Here is a 7698-nt window from a genome sequence, read left to right as displayed (position 1 = left end):
AGATAGTCACTACTTCGGCACCCTTCCAGGAATCTGGGACAGCATGTCCTCTGGCAATGAGGTTCATTGCGTGGAGGATGAAGTGGGCCCAGGGCTTTGGGTCAGGCAGTAATAGATCATCAGAGAGGCCATCGGGCCCCGCCGCCTTGTCTGGCGCTATGCTTGCTATGGCCGATGTCACCTCGTTGATCCCAAAGGTTTCCTCTGGTATAGGGGTTTCAACGATGGGTTGTAGGGTCCCCGGCCCTTGAAATGTGTTCAGATCGTCACCAGAATACAAATTAAAAAATGGTCGTACCACTGACGGCCTGTTATGTGGTTGGATACTGGCCCATTACTCTCCTAGAGCTTTTATTGATTAGCTCCCAGAACACAGTTGAATCCTTCAACTGTGCGGCAGATGTAAGCTCCTGCCAGTGGGATTCTTCCCAGGAGCGCTTGGCTTGCTCTATTGTTCTTGCATAGACCCTCCTAGCTGTTCTTATCATTATGAGGTCTTTTGCCCGGAGTGTTGTGGATAAAACCTGTCTTTTTTTGCATATGGCGGAGTACCACAAATTGGACGGTCGTGTCGTGGTGGACATGCTTTCTGTTCCCTGATATCTTTGATGCTAAAAAACTCTCCCAGCATTCCTATTGTATCTTGGTATAGCCTTGGGAACTGGGAGCCTTGTGTGTCCTCACAGGTAGTGTTGAATGATTCAAATTCCCTGATCTTCCGTTCTATGTTCTCCTCCTGCTTAGCAACCTTGTGCCACTTAAGGCGTCGATTGCAATTGGACGGTACTACCTCCCTTGTTAGCAACATCGGAATATTATCTGTCACAATGGATGTTGTATCCTCTCCTCAGATAATTTGCATGGACAGGGGGTTGTGATCACTGTCGATACTGGGCATAACCTCCATATCAATAAGGTCGCCCCACAGACGTACGTCCAGCAAGATATAATCGATCCGAGAGGGGGAACTGACCCTATTGTATGTATTCGCTCCACAGGGATCAGGGCGAGTCCTGCCATTGACTGCTCTTGAATTATGCTCTAGAGTCAGGGCATTCATTTGTATAGCCCTTTGGGTCCACTTTTTTATTGGCGCTAAATTCAAAGCAGGAATAGCCCATTCGCTATCTTCATCTCCAATGCCCAGAATGTCATCTCCACTCAATGATTCGAATGTGCAGTTGAAATCACCTGCTGCAATGATACCAGAGTTGGGAAAGATGGAAGACAATTCTAGCTCTAGAGCTGATAGAGTAGCAGACGATGGGGAATAAACATTAAAAATCACCGTGTGAGCAGCGTTTTTAACCCCTCTGATTGTCATGTGCAAGATGTCCTGGGATGTAGAGTTATGTTTGATGACAGATCAGTTTGGCGCAATGTTAAACCAAATATGGAGCCCCCCCCGATGGGCGACCTTTATCTGAACTAATCGCCAGGATGTAGTAAGTAGAGAACCCTGACTTTTGCAGGGGGACCGAACTCCATGTCTCCTGGAACAAACAGACATCGTATTTATCAATGAATTCATTCGACTCTGGAAGAGATAGTTTTTTTTGTAGCCCCGCAATGTTCCAGGAGAGGAATTGAATCCCCCCTGCATTTTTTGTGCTTGAACCAGCGTTTACGACCTTCACGGAAGGTGTCAAATCAGTGATATCTTTTATGATCTCCCTCACTTCACCTCGTGGTGCGGGGCTACCCAAACCCAAATCAATTTCTCTGCACATATACCCCGCTATGTCAGGAGGGGGTCAGATGGCTGCACCTCCTCTAGTCAATTAACTAGACTCGGTCCGGAATCATTGCCCTCCCGGACCGGAGACCAAAGTGGAAAGCGCTGTATCAGGATAGCAGAATGCTTAGGGGGGGACGTTGTAAATTCTAATGCCAGTAAGTTCTCTGCAATCATCTGGTCGTATAGCTGTATCTCGATACAATCAGTCTTAGAGTTACCCAGTGAAACTCGCCTCACTTTCGCCATATTCTCCCGTATGATGGATCTACAGCCCCTTGTATGCCTCAGCCAGTGTATAGCTTTGTTATGTGAGGCTTTGCTGCTTTCATAACCCCTATCAGTGTTAATTCTTGGCACCTGCGTCATGTATACTGTTGGAAAGATGTTAACTGGGAGGATTGAGTCACCTTGTGTTCTTATACAGAAGGGGTTGGCAGCTTGCTTGCTCAGGGCTGGTTTGGGGATGGCCGGACAATGATAGTTTGCAATAATAGTGGCGTGGCCCATAGCTCTTCCCTTGGGATCTCTGGCTCTCACGGACTCAGCATATGATCTGGTATTGTGGGGTGTGTTATCTGTGGCTGAAGGGCCCTGCGGTCTGCGGCCTGCTTCTAGAGGTGGCCTGAGGGAAGTTCCCTTAGTGTTCTCTGGTCCAGCCCTATTGGGTGGAGTATCAGATGTGGGTAGCAAGGGTGAAGCAGATACAACTGTGGAACAGTCGCCCCTAACTATAAGAGCTTCAACCTTATCTCTTAGGGATGCCAGCTCCCTTTCAAGGTCTTTGATTCTACCAAGTAACTCCTTATTCGTGGAGCCACAAGAACCACAGCTAGCCACATTCTTAATAATGTCAATGTCAATGTGTTCCCTCGGTGGGGCTGGAATCGAGTCTTCGTTTACATGTTCAAGGGCTGCGAACCTCTTTGAAGAGGATACCTTGGTAACAATATCGCAATCCTGTTGTGTCCCCCTAGGGGATTCAGCTAGTGTTGTGGATTTAATGTTAGAATTTAAATGGGGTCCCTCTTTAGTTATATCTGGTGGATTGTGTACTTCGCAAATGGGCTGCCTATGGGGGGTTTGCTTATTAAACATAGCAGGGACTACTCTTCTTTGTGTCTGTAATAGAGCTTCATCGAGTGGGCAGGTATCATCAGCCAAAGCATTGCTATTCTTGCCGCCCAAAACTTCTTCGCACTCATTGACTATAGCTTCTATTCTAGTCAACACACAATTAGTAGCTGCGTGGGGCACTTTCTTGTTTTTTTTTTTCCTTTTTTGTTGGTAGGTACTCCCCCAACCTCCATGGCCTTCCTCTTTCCCATTTAGGAACTTTGGTGAAAAAAACTCCCCTCTTTGTAGTCCAGTCACGCTGTTGAATGCAGTGGGCCTGAGAGTTCACCATTAGAGTTCGGGTTCTCCACTAAAGGCAACGACGTGTGTACAGTACCTTAGGTGTTTGTTGAGCCAGATGCCGGATGAAAAGGGGGGGCCCCAGCCCAGCCTCCTCTGGCCCCCGACGGCCACAGACGGCCCGCCCTTTGCCCGGGCCTAGCCAGGCGCCAACCCGCACGTCCCACGCAGCGGGAGGAGCCAGACAATTATATCCTTCCGGTGGCTAGGGGGCGGGGCAAGCTGTCCTCCGGTAGCCCCGCTGCCTTCTGGGCCACGCACTTCATCCTGCAAACACGAGCGTCTCCTGCGGAGCGGGAAACGCAAGAGGTCTTTAAAGCCCCCGGTGACTGGGGGGAGGGGCAAGCTGTCCTCCGGTAGCCCCGCTGCCTTCTGAGCCACGCAGTTCCTCCTGCAAACATGAGCGTCTCCCGCGGAGCCGGAGACGCGAGAGGTCTTTAAAGCTCCCGGTGACTGGGGAGAGGGGCAAGCTGTCCTCCGGTTACCCCGCTGCCTTCTGGGCCACGCAGTTCATCCTGCAAACACGAGCGTCTCCCGCTGAGCGGGAGACGCGAGAGGTCTTTAAAGCCCCCGGTGACTGGGGGGAGGGGCAAGCTGTCCTCCGGTAGCCCCGCTGCCTTCTGGGCCACGCAGTTCCTCCTGCAAACACGAGCGTCTCCCGCTTTTTGCAATCCATGTAGACACCATTTCAGGCAGGGGTCAAGGTGTTACCTGACAGAGTGGAATTTGCATTAGGACCACCATTTGGTGGTCTCTGCAAGCTGCAGAGGGGTTTTACACACTATGGTTGTCATTTGCTTGAGTATCCCTGAGGTAGGAAAGGGATCTTCCCATGTGCAGGTCCTAGTTTACGCGCCACCAGAGTTCGTACAGTTTCAAAGCACCTGGGAAGTTTGCGTAAGAGGTGAAGTTGCTGCGATTTTGTTGCTCCTGCGAGGGGATGATCGAGTTGGAGGCAGCCGCTGGTGAGGTGAAATTCTTCACAATGGTGAAGATTTCTTTGCTTCTGTTGGTGTCACCATCATGAAGGTCTGCCAGAATGGAACATTTTGTGATCCGGATCTTTTTGTGGTAGCGTCTCAAAGGGAATTTGAACTTTCTTCTCTCTATATTGTCCTGGAGCAGTCTGCATTTGCACTCTAGTTATTTGCAGTGACGTTTCATCAGTCTGAGTTCCACTGTGTACCAGCTGACTTGGAGTCTAGAACTTTCAGTATTGCAGTGTTTGAGGGGTGCCTTGGAGTCGGCAATGGAGGTTATCCAATTGTTGAAATTCTCAATGGCTTTGAGGATGCTGTTGCTATGTTCAGGTTGCTGGGTGTTGAGAGTAGTGGTGCGTGTGTGTTGGGCTGGAATGCTGAACTTAATGATTGCTTGGTCTGTCCAGGAGAGTTATGTAGGCTCCTCTACTTTGATATTGTCTAAGGTGGTGAATATAGGGTTCAGGAGGTTCAGGATGTGTCTGGTGACCTTGGTAGGCACTTTGCTCTTCTGGTGAGACCCATGTTTCCAAGGTCTTTGACGGGTGCTTTTGAGTTGCAGTTGGCTTGGCCTTACAGATGGAACTCACCATCTCCGAGTACGATGTGAATGCTAACGTCCAGGGTAAGTGGTGTGACGATGTCTGTAATGGAGTCAGTGAAGTTAGTGAACGGTCCGGGGGGTCTGCGGATGAGAATGCCACTTAGGGTGACGTTGAGTTTGAATCACAAGTTTTTTGTTATGGAGGTGACATGCCTGTGGATGTGGTGCTGCTGATGTAGTTCTTGTGGGAAGTTCCACCTCTGGGCTGATCTTACACCTGGTTGGGGGGGTGGGGGGGGGGGAGGTGGCTGTGGTGATGTCTGGTGCCGATGAAGAATTCAGCCAGGTTTCCATGAGGAAAAGTAGGTCAGGGTGTTGTTGAGTAGAAGTTCCCAGATCTGTGGCGTGATTGGTGAGTCAGCGGATGCTGATGAGCATGCATGCGAGTAGGTAGTGTTATGTCTAGTTGGAGGACTGTGTGACTGTATGAGAGTGGGGTGTTGGGTGATGTTGGTGCGGTAAGTGTTGGGTATGGGTAAGTGCATGAAACCGTACAGGAAGCCCATGAGAATGGTTCACTGACAAAAAATCGACCCCCAAAATATCATCCTACAAAAATATTGTGGCATAATTATCAATGAACTTTTCAGCATCATTCTGGAGTTCAACAAACCCCCTAGTGAAGCCACAGACATCACACCTTCCCAGGACCTCTGCATTAAACTCGGCTCCTACTGTACTGTATTGACTGGCAGTTTCTGCGTGCAGTACTACATAAGATTGGTCTAGGACACAAAATTATCTCAAAACTAATGGCCCGCTACACCTCTCCCAACGCCCGGTTCTGTATCAACGGTCAACTCACACCCCCAATTTGGGTATCCAGGAGCACCAGATAGGGATTCCCACTCTCCCCTCTACTTTTTACCTCAGCAGTGGAACATCTAGCTATTGCTATACGCCAGTCAGCAGAAATGATGGGCCTTCCATTTGGAGGCTACGACTAAAAAGTATCACTTTTTGAAGACAATCTCATACTCTCACTCACTACTCCTGCCACCTCTATTCTTGTGTTAACCTCACTCCTTCACTCTTTCGAACTAGCCTCAGGCTTCAAAATTAATATGACTGTTAGAACTGGGGGTCTCTAGTTGGCAATGGTGTACACCTTTGACCAAATAGGGACACTTGCTTCTAAGGCAGGGCAAGGGGATTACACTCCTATATAATTCTTACTCACCCCCTTGGTAGCTTGGCATGAGCAGACAGGCTTATCTCAGAGGCAGTGTGTTAAGCATTTGTGAATATACACAGTAATACAGTGAAAACACTACAGATGGGCACAACACAGGTTTTATGAAATAGGTATTCTTTATATAGACTTAACACAAGACCACAAACGACAAAAATCAACAATACTGTACTTAGAGTTGACTTAAAGATGATAAAAAGTTGCTTAGTTCAAATTGATGATAAATGCGACAAAGTTCTCAACAAAGTACCTGGATGCGTCATGCAAACAAACTAAAGACTCGCAGAGTGGGAGATGAGTCGGTTCCGTGATCCATGGGAAAGGATGCGTCGTGCCTCAATGCTTGCGCAGAGTAGGGGATGCGTCATGATCCTTACCCACAGAATGTTAAAACCAACTTTACTAAAATATGTATTTTATCATTCTGAGTTCAGGCATATTCGAATGTCTACCATGTTCCCTGAGTCAGTTAGGATTATAAGATGTAATAATCTAACTGCCTATTCCGGCCTATGGAAAAAAGGTAGCCTTGCAATAGTGAAAAACGAAAATGGCTGTAATTCACTATTAGGACATGCCACACACACCAGGGCTTGTACTACCTTATACCTACAATGCACCCTGCCCGTGGGCCTACCTTAGGGGTATCTGATATGAAGAAAAGGGAAGGTTTAGGGACTGGCAAGTGGGTGCACTTGCCAAGTCGAAATGGCAGTCACAGACTGCACACAGGCAATGCAATGGCAGGCCTGAGACACACTTTACAAGCTGCTTTTTTGGGTGGCACAACCAGTGCTGCAAGCCCACCAGCAGCATTTGAGTTGCAAACCCTGGGCACACATTGTGCACTTTACTAGGGTCTGACAAGTAAACCAAATAACCCAATCATGGAATCACTAATCAGTACATCAATTTAACATTGGGAGCACTTGCACTATGGCACTGAAGAGCAGTGGCACAGTGCCCAAAGCATATAATCAGCAAAAACATATCAAAAACAGAGGAGGCAATCAGTAAAAAATGGAAGGGAGACTCACGCCAATGATGCCAGGTCTAACAATGACCAAGTCCCGTGCGCTAAATCTTACCCTCCCTGCTCCAGAGATACAACGACTTCAATCTCTCATTGCATTGGTTGGGAAACTCAATCCGTTACCTAGGCCTTAACTTGACCCGTCCCTCTCCTCCTGGACACAGGTCAACTGGCCGACTTGCAGACAAGAAGGCTGGGAAGAACTACACCACTGGAAAAAACTCACAATCTCCTGGATGGGTCACCTCAACGCGGTCAAAATTATACTTCTGCCTGAAATACTCCACCTCTTTTCAATCCCTGCCCACATCCATCCCTCAGGTAGACATTCAAAGCCTCCAACGTGACTTAACCTCTTTCTTATGGGGCAAAGATCGCCCCCGGTTTTCGAACAAATTGCTTATGCTGCTCCGGGATCGAGACAACCCCGCTTGCCCTAACCTTCTGGAATACTATTAGGCATCTCATCTTCGATATAGATCTGAATGGGTGGCTAGCAAGAGCGAAAAGCACTGGTTCCACATGGATCGGACAGTTGCATGCAGGCCCCCGTGGGACCTGGCTTGACTCTCTAGAATGGCGCAACCCCATAGGGCATACATACCAACCTCTTCGAAAACTGTCCTTGAAATCTGAGATAAGATTGTGATCCCCAGAAGCCTGACATCCTTCCCCTCCCCCAACACACCTATTACCCCAAACCCCATGTTCTTGCTTCACAACTACATGCATTTCCAT

The sequence above is a fragment of the Lissotriton vulgaris genome, unplaced genomic scaffold (assembly GCF_964263255.1).
Source record: "Lissotriton vulgaris unplaced genomic scaffold, aLisVul1.2 SCAFFOLD_8353, whole genome shotgun sequence".
NCBI classification, from domain to species: Eukaryota; Metazoa; Chordata; class Amphibia; order Caudata; family Salamandridae; genus Lissotriton; species Lissotriton vulgaris.
The sequence above is the reverse complement of the archived record's forward strand: the minus strand, read 5'-3'. Positions refer to the sequence as shown.